This window comes from Phyllobates terribilis, unplaced genomic scaffold, assembly GCF_046119375.1.
Source record: "Phyllobates terribilis strain yellow unplaced genomic scaffold, ASM4611937v1 Scaffold_160__1_contigs__length_4322635, whole genome shotgun sequence".
In the NCBI taxonomy this organism is placed as follows: Eukaryota; Metazoa; Chordata; class Amphibia; order Anura; family Dendrobatidae; genus Phyllobates; species Phyllobates terribilis.
Window position 1 is genome coordinate 4166410 of NW_027362920.1, and position 13001 is coordinate 4179410.

At 44.1% G+C, this 13001-nt stretch overlaps 9 non-coding genes and 1 pseudogene across 9 annotated transcripts; all 10 read right to left on the reverse strand.

The window, feature by feature from the left end:
* Positions 1–600: 600 nt before the first annotated feature.
* On the reverse strand, positions 601–791 carry LOC141207030 (U2 spliceosomal RNA). The gene has a single exon (XR_012277457.1). It is a non-coding gene; the product is annotated as a U2 spliceosomal RNA (small nuclear RNA).
* Positions 792–1906: 1115 nt separating this feature from the next.
* Positions 1907–2097, reverse strand: LOC141207031 (U2 spliceosomal RNA). The gene has a single exon (XR_012277458.1). It is a non-coding gene; the product is annotated as a U2 spliceosomal RNA (small nuclear RNA).
* Positions 2098–3218: 1121 nt separating this feature from the next.
* Positions 3219–3409, reverse strand: LOC141207032 (U2 spliceosomal RNA). Its single transcript, XR_012277459.1, has one exon. It is a non-coding gene; the product is annotated as a U2 spliceosomal RNA (small nuclear RNA).
* A 1115-nt stretch (positions 3410–4524) lies between these two features.
* Positions 4525–4715, reverse strand: LOC141207034 (U2 spliceosomal RNA). The gene has a single exon (XR_012277461.1). It is a non-coding gene; the product is annotated as a U2 spliceosomal RNA (small nuclear RNA).
* Positions 4716–5830: 1115 nt separating this feature from the next.
* Positions 5831–6021, reverse strand: LOC141207035 (U2 spliceosomal RNA). Its single transcript, XR_012277462.1, has one exon. It is a non-coding gene; the product is annotated as a U2 spliceosomal RNA (small nuclear RNA).
* A 1115-nt stretch (positions 6022–7136) lies between these two features.
* LOC141207036 (U2 spliceosomal RNA) lies at positions 7137–7327 on the reverse strand. The gene has a single exon (XR_012277463.1). It is a non-coding gene; the product is annotated as a U2 spliceosomal RNA (small nuclear RNA).
* A 1115-nt stretch (positions 7328–8442) lies between these two features.
* LOC141207238 (U2 spliceosomal RNA) lies at positions 8443–8633 on the reverse strand. The gene has a single exon (XR_012277656.1). It is a non-coding gene; the product is annotated as a U2 spliceosomal RNA (small nuclear RNA).
* Positions 8634–9748: 1115 nt separating this feature from the next.
* On the reverse strand, positions 9749–9939 carry LOC141207398 (U2 spliceosomal RNA). Its single transcript, XR_012277738.1, has one exon. It is a non-coding gene; the product is annotated as a U2 spliceosomal RNA (small nuclear RNA).
* Positions 9940–11060: 1121 nt separating this feature from the next.
* Positions 11061–11251, reverse strand: LOC141207037 (U2 spliceosomal RNA). Its single transcript, XR_012277464.1, has one exon. It is a non-coding gene; the product is annotated as a U2 spliceosomal RNA (small nuclear RNA).
* Positions 11252–12369: 1118 nt separating this feature from the next.
* LOC141207313 (U2 spliceosomal RNA) lies at positions 12370–12584 on the reverse strand (annotated as a pseudogene).
* Between the last annotated feature and the right edge of the window lie 417 nt (positions 12585–13001).

Below are 13001 nucleotides of genomic sequence, written 5' to 3' on the forward strand. Positions count from 1 at the left end.
GTTTAACAGAATGCCACAGACTAATCAACCAAACTTTTTGGGTTGGGTTCTCTTTTATAGTCTGCAGGCATTAAATGAAAGAAGTCAGTGTTCCAGCAGAGGGAGACAACGTTTCAGAAAAGGCATTGTAGCAAACCAAAAAAGAAATTTTAAGCGCAGCAGAGTAACCAGCGCACATACCTGTTAGCTCAGGTGAGTTTAAAAGGCTGCTGTTGATAACAAGGGCATTTGCTAAATAGATGGTGTGTGTGCAACATTATACTGAAAGGTCAATTATATTGTGCAGCTTATCTCACCACCTGTAGTTATTTAGGTGAAAGCTCCAAAATGCTTGCCTAATATGTCTGTTTATCCAAAAGGAAGTAAAAAGGGAGAGCTAGAAAGATAGCATTTCATTACATTACATGGCAATGCAATGCACAGTTGCTGAAGTTGAACCAAAATGAGCTTGTAATCTGGCTTCTGCAACTTTGAACATGAAAAATCCAATGAGGAGAAGAAAAGCAAAGCCAAAGAGTCCATCCCAAAATCCGACAAACAAGCAAAATGAACAAAAAACATTGAATTCAATTCTTTCTGATTTTAGAAACTGCATTAAAGAAGGGGTGCACCGGTCCTGGAGATACTGCAATACCAGGTCAATGCGTGGAGTGGACAGAGCAAGCTCTTTTTCCATCTCCCTGTTCTAAAAATCCATTTAATATATGGTCCCCAGATAGGGGACGTATCAGATATTAAACTGATAAGAACAGATACTACACTTGATCTTAGCCAAAAGGCCGAGAAGCGATAACCAGAATTGGTTTCAAACTACGGAGCCACCCAAGGATCCTGAAAAGTCCATTTGTGGAGATGAGCTCCTGGACTCCCGTTAAGAAGACATGTTGTCAACCTCTAGATCCCTTACATGCCTGCACTTTTCGGCTTGCTGCTGCTGCAATCCACGCGTTTTAGATCTGCATAACTCCACCTCTTTAAACACAGCACCTTCACCCCCTGCTGTTCCCACCCGCCTCAACACCGTTGGAAGGGAGGAGAACCAATTAAGGCGGGGGGTGGGGTGGAACGAGCAGCTGTCTACCCTTAGCAGGAGGGCTGCTGATTACATACCTCTCCTGCTGCTGCTGCTGCTGGCTGTCCAGCAGCAGACTGAAGGTGGCTGCTGCTGTGCGCAGGTATATAAAGGCTCAGAGCCTATTATGACACGCGCAGCCAGCGTTCCATTGCCACATTCCATCTACTGCAGGCAGGATACCTGGCTGGCTGAATGTCGCTGAGAAGCTCACAGAGACCGCCATAAGCAACAGTTTAACAGAATGCCACAGACTAATCAACCAAACTTTTTGGGTTGGGTTCTCTTTTATAGTCTGCAGGCATTAAATGAAAGAAGTCAGTGTTCCAGCAGAGGGAGACAACGTTTCAGAAAAGGCATTGTAGCAAACCAAAAAAGAAATTTTAAGCGCAGCAGAGTAACCAGCGCACATACCTGTTAGCTCAGGTGAGTTTAAAAGGCTGCTGTTGATAACAAGGGCATTTGCTAAATAGATGGTGTGTGTGCAACAATATACTGAAAGGTCAATTATATTGTGCAGCTTATCTCACCACCTGTAGTTATTTAGGTGAAAGCTCCAAAATGCTTGCCTAATATGTCTGTTTATCCAAAAGGAAGTAAAAAGGGAGAGCTAGAAAGATAGCATTTCATTACATTACATGGCAATGCAATGCACAGTTGCTGAAGTTGAACCAAAATGAGCTTGTAATCTGGCTTCTGCAACTTTGAACATGAAAAATCCAATGAGGAGAAGAAAAGCAAAGCCAAAGAGTCCATCCCAAAATCCGACAAACAAGCAAAATGAACAAAAAACATTGAATTCAATTCTTTCTGATTTTAGAAACTGCATTAAAGAAGGGGTGCACCGGTCCTGGAGATACTGCAATACCAGGTCAATGCGTGGAGTGGACAGAGCAAGCTCTTTTTCCATCTCCCTGTTCTAAAAATCCATTTAATATATGGTCCCCAGATAGGGGACGTATCAGATATTAAACTGATAAGAACAGATACTACACTTGATCTTAGCCAAAAGGCCGAGAAGCGATAACCAGAATTGGTTTCAAACTACGGAGCCACCCAAGGATCCTGAAAAGTCCATTTGTGGAGATGAGCTCCTGGACTCCCGTTAAGAAGACATGTTGTCAACCTCTAGATCCCTTACATGCCTGCACTTTTCGGCTTGCTGCTGCTGCAATCCACGCGTTTTAGATCTGCATAACTCCACCTCTTTAAACACAGCACCTTCACCCCCTGCTGTTCCCACCCGCCTCAACACCGTTGGAAGGGAGGAGAACCAATTAAGGCGGGGGGTGGGGTGGAACGAGCAGCTGTCTACCCTTAGCAGGAGGGCTGCTGATTACATACCTCTCCTGCTGCTGCTGCTGCTGCTGCTGGCTGTCCAGCAGCAGACTGAAGGTGGCTGCTGCTGTGCACAGGTATATAAAGGCTCAGAGCCTATTATGACACGCGCAGCCAGCGTTCCATTGCCACATTCCATCTACTGCAGGCAGGATACCTGGCTGGCTGAATGTCGCTGAGAAGCTCACAGAGACCGCCATAAGCAACAGTTTAACAGAATGCCACAGACTAATCAACCAAACTTTTTGGGTTGGGTTCTCTTTTATAGTCTGCAGGCATTAAATGAAAGAAGTCAGTGTTCCAGCAGAGGGAGACAACGTTTCAGAAAAGGCATTGTAGCAAACCAAAAAAGAAATTTTAAGCGCAGCAGAGTAACCAGCGCACATACCTGTTAGCTCAGGTGAGTTTAAAAGGCTGCTGTTGATAACAAGGGCATTTGCTAAATAGATGGTGTGTGTGCAACAATATACTGAAAGGTCAATTATATTGTGCAGCTTATCTCACCACCTGTAGTTATTTAGGTGAAAGCTCCAAAATGCTTGCCTAATATGTCTGTTTATCCAAAAGGAAGTAAAAAGGGAGAGCTAGAAAGATAGCATTTCATTACATTACATGGCAATGCAATGCACAGTTGCTGAAGTTGAACCAAAATGAGCTTGTAATCTGGCTTCTGCAACTTTGAACATGAAAAATCCAATGAGGAGAAGAAAAGCAAAGCCAAAGAGTCCATCCCAAAATCCGACAAACAAGCAAAATGAACAAAAAACATTGAATTCAATTCTTTCTGATTTTAGAAACTGCATTAAAGAAGGGGTGCACCGGTCCTGGAGATACTGCAATACCAGGTCAATGCGTGGAGTGGACAGAGCAAGCTCTTTTTCCATCTCCCTGTTCTAAAAATCCATTTAATATATGGTCCCCAGATAGGGGACGTATCAGATATTAAACTGATAAGAACAGATACTACACTTGATCTTAGCCAAAAGGCCGAGAAGCGATAACCAGAATTGGTTTCAAACTACGGAGCCACCCAAGGATCCTGAAAAGTCCATTTGTGGAGATGAGCTCCTGGACTCCCGTTAAGAAGACATGTTGTCAACCTCTAGATCCCTTACATGCCTGCACTTTTCGGCTTGCTGCTGCTGCAATCCACGCGTTTTAGATCTGCATAACTCCACCTCTTTAAACACAGCACCTTCACCCCCTGCTGTTCCCACCCGCCTCAACACCGTTGGAAGGGAGGAGAACCAATTAAGGCGGGGGGTGGGATGGAACGAGCAGCTGTCTACCCTTAGCAGGAGGGCTGCTGATTACATACCTCTCCTGCTGCTGCTGCTGCTGGCTGTCCAGCAGCAGACTGAAGGTGGCTGCTGCTGTGCACAGGTATATAAAAGCTCAGAGCCTATTATGACACGCGCAGCCAGCGTTCCATTGCCACATTCCATCTACTGCAGGCAGGATACCTGGCTGGCTGAATGTCGCTGAGAACCTCACAGAGACCGCCATAAGCAACAGTTTAACAGAATGCCACAGACTAATCAACCAAACTTTTTGGGTTGGGTTCTCTTTTATAGTCTGCAGGCATTAAATGAAAGAAGTCAGTGTTCCAGCAGAGGGAGACAACGTTTCAGGAAAGGCATTGTAGCAAACCAAAAAAGAAATTTTAAGCGCAGCAGAGTAACCAGCGCACATACCTGTTAGCTCAGGTGAGTTGAAAAGGCTGCTGTTGATAACAAGGGCATTTGCTAAATAGATGGTGTGTGTGCAACAATATACTGAAAGGTCAATTATATTGTGCAGCTTATCTCACCACCTGTAGTTATTTAGGTGAAAGCTCCAAAATGCTTGCCTAATATGTTTGTTTATCCAAAAGGAAGTAAAAAGGGAGAGCTAGAAAGATAGCATTTCATTACATTACATGGCAATGCAATGCACAGTTGCTGAAGTTGAACCAAAATGAGCTTGTAATCTGGCTTCTGCAACTTTGAACATGAAAAATCCAATGAGGAGAAGAAAAGCAAAGCCAAAGAGTCCATCCCAAAATCCGACAAACAAGCAAAATGAACAAAAAACATTGAATTCAATTCTTTCTGATTTTAGAAACTGCATTAAAGAAGGGGTGCACCGGTCCTGGAGATACTGCAATACCAGGTCAATGCGTGGAGTGGACAGAGCAAGCTCTTTTTCCATCTCCCTGTTCTAAAAATCCATTTAATATATGGTCCCCAGATAGGGGACGTATCAGATATTAAACTGATAAGAACAGATACTACACTTGATCTTAGCCAAAAGGCCGAGAAGCGATAACCAGAATTGGTTTCAAACTACGGAGCCACCCAAGGATCCTGAAAAGTCCATTTGTGGAGATGAGCTCCTGGACTCCCGTTAAGAAGACATGTTGTCAACCTCTAGATCCCTTACATGCCTGCACTTTTCGGCTTGCTGCTGCTGCAATCCACGCGTTTTAGATCTGCATAACTGCACCTCTTTAAATACAGCACCTTCACCCCCTGCTGTTCCCACCCGCCTCAACACCGTTGGAAGGGAGGAGAACCAATTAAGGCGGGGGGTGGGGTGGAACGAGCAGCTGTCTACCCTTAGCAGGAGGGCTGCTGATTACATACCTCTCCTGCTGCTGCTGCTGCTGGCTGTCCAGCAGCAGACTGAAGGTGGCTGCTGCTGTGCGCAGGTATATAAAGGCTCAGAGCCTATTATGACACGCGCAGCCAGCGTTCCATTGCCACATTCCATCTACTGCAGGCAGGATACCTGGCTGGCTGAATGTCGCTGAGAAGCTCACAGAGACCGCCATAAGCAACAGTTTAACAGAATGCCACAGACTAATCAACCAAACTTTTTGGGTTGGGTTCTCTTTTATAGTCTGCAGGCATTAAATGAAAGAAGTCAGTGTTCCAGCAGAGGGAGACAACGTTTCAGAAAAGGCATTGTAGCAAACCAAAAAAGAAATTTTAAGCGCAGCAGAGTAACCAGCGCACATACCTGTTAGCTCAGGTGAGTTTAAAAGGCTGCTGTTGATAACAAGGGCATTTGCTAAATAGATGGTGTGTGTGCAACAATATACTGAAAGGTCAATTATATTGTGCAGCTTATCTCACCACCTGTAGTTATTTAGGTGAAAGCTCCAAAATGCTTGCCTAATATGTCTGTTTATCCAAAAGGAAGTAAAAAGGGAGAGCTAGAAAGATAGCATTTCATTACATTACATGGCAATGCAATGCACAGTTGCTGAAGTTGAACCAAAATGAGCTTGTAATCTGGCTTCTGCAACTTTGAACATGAAAAATCCAATGAGGAGAAGAAAAGCAAAGCCAAAGAGTCCATCCCAAAATCCGACAAACAAGCAAAATGAACAAAAAACATTGAATTCAATTCTTTCTGATTTTAGAAACTGCATTAAAGAAGGGGTGCACCGGTCCTGGAGATACTGCAATACCAGGTCAATGCGTGGAGTGGACAGAGCAAGCTCTTTTTCCATCTCCCTGTTCTAAAAATCCATTTAATATATGGTCCCCAGATAGGGGACGTATCAGATATTAAACTGATAAGAACAGATACTACACTTGATCTTAGCCAAAAGGCCGAGAAGCGATAACCAGAATTGGTTTCAAACTACGGAGCCACCCAAGGATCCTGAAAAGTCCATTTGTGGAGATGAGCTCCTGGACTCCCGTTAAGAAGACATGTTGTCAACCTCTAGATCCCTTACATGCCTGCACTTTTCGGCTTGCTGCTGCTGCAATCCACGCGTTTTAGATCTGCATAACTCCACCTCTTTAAACACAGCACCTTCACCCCCTGCTGTTCCCACCCGCCTCAACACCGTTGGAAGGGAGGAGAACCAATTAAGGCGGGGGGTGGGGTGGAACGAGCAGCTGTCTACCCTTAGCAGGAGGGCTGCTGATTACATACCTCTCCTGCTGCTGCTGCTGCTGGCTGTCCAGCAGCAGACTGAAGGTGGCTGCTGCTGTGCACAGGTATATAAAGGCTCAGAGCCTATTATGACACGCGCAGCCAGCGTTCCATTGCCACATTCCATCTACTGCAGGCAGGATACCTGGCTGGCTGAATGTCGCTGAGAAGCTCACAGAGACCGCCATAAGCAACAGTTTAACAGAATGCCACAGACTAATCAACCAAACTTTTTGGGTTGGGTTCTCTTTTATAGTCTGCAGGCATTAAATGAAAGAAGTCAGTGTTCCAGCAGAGGGAGACAACGTTTCAGAAAAGGCATTGTAGCAAACCAAAAAAGAAATTTTAAGCGCAGCAGAGTAACCAGCGCACATACCTGTTAGCTCAGGTGAGTTTAAAAGGCTGCTGTTGATAACAAGGGCATTTGCTAAATAGATGGTGTGTGTGCAACAATATACTGAAAGGTCAATTATATTGTGCAGCTTATCTCACCACCTGTAGTTATTTAGGTGAAAGCTCCAAAATGCTTGCCTAATATGTCTGTTTATCCAAAAGGAAGTAAAAAGGGAGAGCTAGAAAGATAGCATTTCATTATATTACATGGCAATGCAATGCACAGTCGCTGAAGTTGAACCAAAATGAGCTTGTAATCTGGCTTCTGCAACTTTGAACATGAAAAATCCAATGAGGAGAAGAAAAGCAAAGCCAAAGAGTCCATCCCAAAATCCGACAAACAAGCAAAATGAACAAAAAACATTGAATTCAATTCTTTCTGATTTTAGAAACTGCATTAAAGAAGGGGTGCACCGGTCCTGGAGATACTGCAATACCAGGTCAATGCGTGGAGTGGACAGAGCAAGCTCTTTTTCCATCTCCCTGTTCTAAAAATCCATTTAATATATGGTCCCCAGATAGGGGACGTATCAGATATTAAACTGATAAGAACAGATACTACACTTGATCTTAGCCAAAAGGCCGAGAAGCGATAACCAGAATTGGTTTCAAACTACGGAGCCACCCAAGGATCCTGAAAAGTCCATTTGTGGAGATGAGCTCCTGGACTCCCGTTAAGAAGACATGTTGTCAACCTCTAGATCCCTTACATGCCTGCACTTTTCGGCTTGCTGCTGCTGCAATCCACGCGTTTTAGATCTGCATAACTCCACCTCTTTAAACACAGCACCTTCACCCCCTGCTGTTCCCACCCGCCTCAACACCGTTGGAAGGGAGGAGAACCAATTAAGGCGGGGGGTGGGGTGGAACGAGCAGCTGTCTACCCTTAGCAGGAGGGCTGCTGATTACATACCTCTCCTGCTGCTGCTGCTGCTGGCTGTCCAGCAGCAGACTGAAGGTGGCTGCTGCTGTGCACAGGTATATAAAGGCTCAGAGCCTATTATGACACGCGCAGCCAGCGTTCCATTGCCACATTCCATCTACTGCAGGCAGGATACCTGGCTGGCTGAATGTCGCTGAGAAGCTCACAGAGACCGCCATAAGCAACAGTTTAACAGAATGCCACAGACTAATCAACCAAACTTTTTGGGTTGGGTTCTCTTTTATAGTCTGCAGGCATTAAATGAAAGAAGTCAGTGTTCCAGCAGAGGGAGACAACGTTTCAGAAAAGGCATTGTAGCAAACCAAAAAAGAAATTTTAAGCGCAGCAGAGTAACCAGCGCACATACCTGTTAGCTCAGGTGAGTTTAAAAGGCTGCTGTTGATAGCAAGGGCATTTGCTAAATAGATGGTGTGTGTGCAACAATATACTGAAAGGTCAATTATATTGTGCAGCTTATCTCACCACCTGTAGTTATTTAGGTGAAAGCTCCAAAATGCTTGCCTAATATGTCTGTTTATCCAAAAGGAAGTAAAAAGGGAGAGCTAGAAAGATAGCATTTCATTACATTACATGGCAATGCAATGCACAGTTGCTGAAGTTGAACCAAAATGAGCTTGTAATCTGGCTTCTGCAACTTTGAACATGAAAAATCCAATGAGGAGAAGAAAAGCAAAGCCAAAGAGTCCATCCCAAAATCCGACAAACAAGCAAAATGAACAAAAAACATTGAATTCAATTCTTTCTGATTTTAGAAACTGCATTAAAGAAGGGGTGCACCGGTCCTCGAGATACTGCAATACCAGGTCAATGCGTGGAGTGGACAGAGCAAGCTCATTTTCCATCTCCCTGTTCTAAAAATCCATTTAATATATGGTCCCCAGATAGGGGACGTATCAGATATTAAACTGATAAGAACAGATACTACACTTGATCTTAGCCAAAAGGCCGAGAAGCGATAACCAGAATTGGTTTCAAACTACGGAGCCACCCAAGGATCCTGAAAAGTCCATTTGTGGAGATGAGCTCCTGGACTCCCGTTAAGAAGACATGTTGTCAACCTCTAGATCCCTTACATGCCTGCACTTTTCGGCTTGCTGCTGCTGCAATCCACGCGTTTTAGATCTGCATAACTCCACCTCTTTAAACACAGCACCTTCACCCCCTGCTGTTCCCACCCGCCTCAACACCGTTGGAAGGGAGGAGAACCAATTAAGGCGGGGGGTGGGGTGGAACGAGCAGCTGTCTACCCTTAGCAGGAGGGCTGCTGATTACATACCTCTCCTGCTGCTGCTGCTGCTGGCTGTCCAGCAGCAGACTGAAGGTGGCTGCTGCTGTGCACAGGTATATAAAGGCTCAGAGCCTATTATGACACGCGCAGCCAGCGTTCCATTGCCACATTCCATCTACTGCAGGCAGGATACCTGGCTGGCTGAATGTCGCTGAGAAGCTCACAGAGACCGCCATAAGCAACAGTTTAACAGAATGCCACAGACTAATCAACCAAACTTTTTGGGTTGGGTTCTCTTTTATAGTCTGCAGGCATTAAATGAAAGAAGTCAGTGTTCCCGCAGAGGGAGACAACGTTTCAGAAAAGGCATTGTAGCAAACCAAAAAAGAAATTTTAAGCGCAGCAGAGTAACCAGCGCACATACCTGTTAGCTCAGGTGAGTTTAAAAGGCTGCTGTTGATAACAAGGGCATTTGCTAAATAGATGGTGTGTGTGCAACAATATACTGAAAGGTCAATTATATTGTGCAGCTTATCTCACCACCTGTAGTTATTTAGGTGAAAGCTCCAAAATGCTTGCCTAATATGTCTGTTTATCCAAAAGGAAGTAAAAAGGGAGAGCTAGAAAGATAGCATTTCATTACATTACATGGCAATGCAATGCACAGTTGCTGAAGTTGAACCAAAATGAGCTTGTAATCTGGCTTCTGCAACTTTGAACATGAAAAATCCAATGAGGAGAAGAAAAGCAAAGCCAAAGAGTCCATCCCAAAATCCGACAAACAAGCAAAATGAACAAAAAACATTGAATTCAATTCTTTCTGATTTTAGAAACTGCATTAAAGAAGGGGTGCACCGGTCCTGGAGATACTGCAATACCAGGTCAATGCGTGGAGTGGACAGAGCAAGCTCTTTTTCCATCTCCCTGTTCTAAAAATACATTTAATATATGGTCCCCAGATAGGGGACGTATCAGATATTAAACTGATAAGAACAGATACTACACTTGATCTTAGCCAAAAGGCCGAGAAGCGATAACCAGAATTGGTTTCAAACTACGGAGCCACCCAAGGATCCTGAAAAGTCCATTTGTGGAGATGAGCTCCTGGACTCCCGTTAAGAAGACATGTTGTCAACCTCTAGATCCCTTACATGCCTGCACTTTTCGGCTTGCTGCTGCTGCAATCCACGCGTTTTAGATCTGCATAACTCCACCTCTTTAAACACAGCACCTTCACCCCCTGCTGTTCCCACCCGCCTCAACACCGTTGGAAGGGAGGAGAACCAATTAAGGCGGGGGGTGGGGTGGAACGAGCAGCTGTCTACCCTTAGCAGGAGGGCTGCTGATTACATACCTCTCCTGCTGCTGCTGCTGCTGCTGCTGGCTGTCCAGCAGCAGACTGAAGGTGGCTGCTGCTGTGCACAGGTATATAAAGGCTCAGAGCCTATTATGACACGCGCAGCCAGCGTTCCATTGCCACATTCCATCTACTGCAGGCAGGATACCTGGCTGGCTGAATGTCGCTGAGAAGCTCACAGAGACCGCCATAAGCAACAGTTTAACAGAATGCCACAGACTAATCAACCAAACTTTTTGGGTTGGGTTCTCTTTTATAGTCTGCAGGCATTAAATGAAAGAAGTCAGTGTTCCAGCAGAGGGAGACAACGTTTCAGAAAAGGCATTGTAGCAAACCAAAAAAGAAATTTTAAGCGCAGCAGAGTAACCAGTGCACATACCTGTTAGCTCAGGTGAGTTTAAAAGGCTGCTGTTGATAACAAGGGCATTTGCTAAATAGATGGTGTGTGTGCAACAATATACTGAAAGGTCAATTATATTGTGCAGCTTATCTCACCACCTGTAGTTATTTAGGTGAAAGCTCCAAAATGCTTGCCTAATATGTCTGTTTATCCAAAAGGAAGTAAAAAGGGAGAGCTAGAAAGATAGCATTTCATTACATTACATGGCAATGCAATGCACAGTTGCTGAAGTTGAACCAAAATGAGCTTGTAATCTGGCTTCTGCAACTTTGAACATGAAAAATCCAATGAGGAGAAGAAAAGCAAAGCCAAAGAGTCCATCCCAAAATCCGACTAACAAGCAAAATGAACAAAAAACATTGAATTCAATTCTTTCTGATTTTAGAAACTGCATTAAAGAAGGGGTGCACCGGTCCTGGAGATACTGCAATACCAGGTCAATGCGTGGAGTGGACAGAGCAAGCTCTTTTTCCATCTCCCTGTTCTAAAAATCCATTTAATATATGGTCCCCAGATAGGGGACGTATCAGATATTAAACTGATAAGAACAGATACTACACTTGATCTTAGCCAAAAGGCCGAGAAGCGATAACCAGAATTGGTTTCAAACTACAGAGCCACCCAAGGATCCTGAAAAGTCCATTTGTGGAGATGAGCTCCTGGACTCCCGTTAAGAAGACATGTTGTCAACCTCTAGATCCCTTACATGCCTGCACTTTTCGGCTTGCTGCTGCTGCAATCCACGCGTTTTAGATCTGCATAACTCCACCTCTTTAAACACAGCACCTTCACCCCCTGCTGTTCCCACCCGCCTCAACACCGTTGGAAGGGAGGAGAACCAATTAAGGCGGGGGGTGGGGTGGAACGAGCAGCTGTCTACCCTTAGCAGGAGGGCTGCTGATTACATACCTCTCCTGCTGCTGCTGCTGCTGCTGGCTGTCCAGCAGCAGACTGAAGGTGGCTGCTGCTGTGCACAGGTATATAAAGGCTCAGAGCCTATTATGACACGCGCAGCCAGCGTTCCATTGCCACATTCCATCCACTGCAGGCAGGATACCTGGCTGGCTGAATGTCGCTGAGAAGCTCACAGAGACTGCCATAAGTAACAGTTTAACAGAATGCCACAGACTAATCAACCAAACTTTTTGGGTTGGGTTCTCTTTTATAGTCTGCAGGCATTAAATGAAAGAAGTCAGTGTTCCAGCAGAGGGAGACAACGTTTCAGAAAAGGCATTGTAGCAAACCAAAAAAGAAATTTTAAGCGCAGCAGAGTAACCAGCGCACATACCTGTTAGCTCAGGTGAGTTTAAAAGGCTGCTGTTGATAACAAGGGCATTTGCTAAATAGATGGTGTGTGTGCAACAATATACTGAAAGGTCAATTATATTGTGCAGCTTATCTCACCACCTGTAGTTATTTAGGTGAAAGCTCCAAAATGCTTGCCTAATATGTCTGTTTATCCAAAAGGAAGTAAAAAGGGAGAGCTAGAAAGATAGCATTTCATTAAATTACATGGCAATGCAATGCACAGTTGCTGAAGTTGAACCAAAATGAGCTTGTAATCTGGCTTCTGCAACTTTGAACATGAAAAATCCAATGAGGAGAAGAAAAGCAAAGCCAAAGAGTCCATCCCAAAATCCGACAAACAAGCAAAATGAACAAAAAACATTGAATTCAATTCTTTCTGATTTTAGAAACTGCATTAAAGAAGGGGTGCACCGGTCCTGGAGATACTGCAATACCAGGTCAATGCGTGGAGTGGACAGAGCAAGCTCTTTTTCCATCTCCCTGTTCTAAAAATCCATTTAATATATGATCCCCAGATAGGGGACGTATCAGATATTAAACTGATAAGAACAGATTTTTTTTTTTTTTTTTTTTTTTTTTTTTTTTTAAAACCACTCAGGTTTAGGTAAAAGCAAACAGTCAACCAGACTTCGTCATAAGTTATACTGCTACTTCATAAACATCATTGTGGTTTCTTTATTAAAGTATTATTCAACAAAAATACAAACAAGTAATCTTAAGCCAGAGAAAATTCCAGAAAAAAAAGAATCAACGGTATTTAACCATATCCTGCCACTTAAGGTATTTCCACACACCTTCAGAATCTGTTCCACCACCACCACCTTCTCTTGTATCCCACAAATAGATTACATATAGTCTTGCTAAGATCAACCTAATACAATCATTTACTGTTAAATTTACCCTTTTAAACACACACAAATTTCTCACATCCCACAAGCTCTCCTGCACACACACCATAATAAACCACATCATCCTTTCTAGGCCACGACGACTAGCACCAAATCCAAACATAGCCACTCTCCAATCAATAAA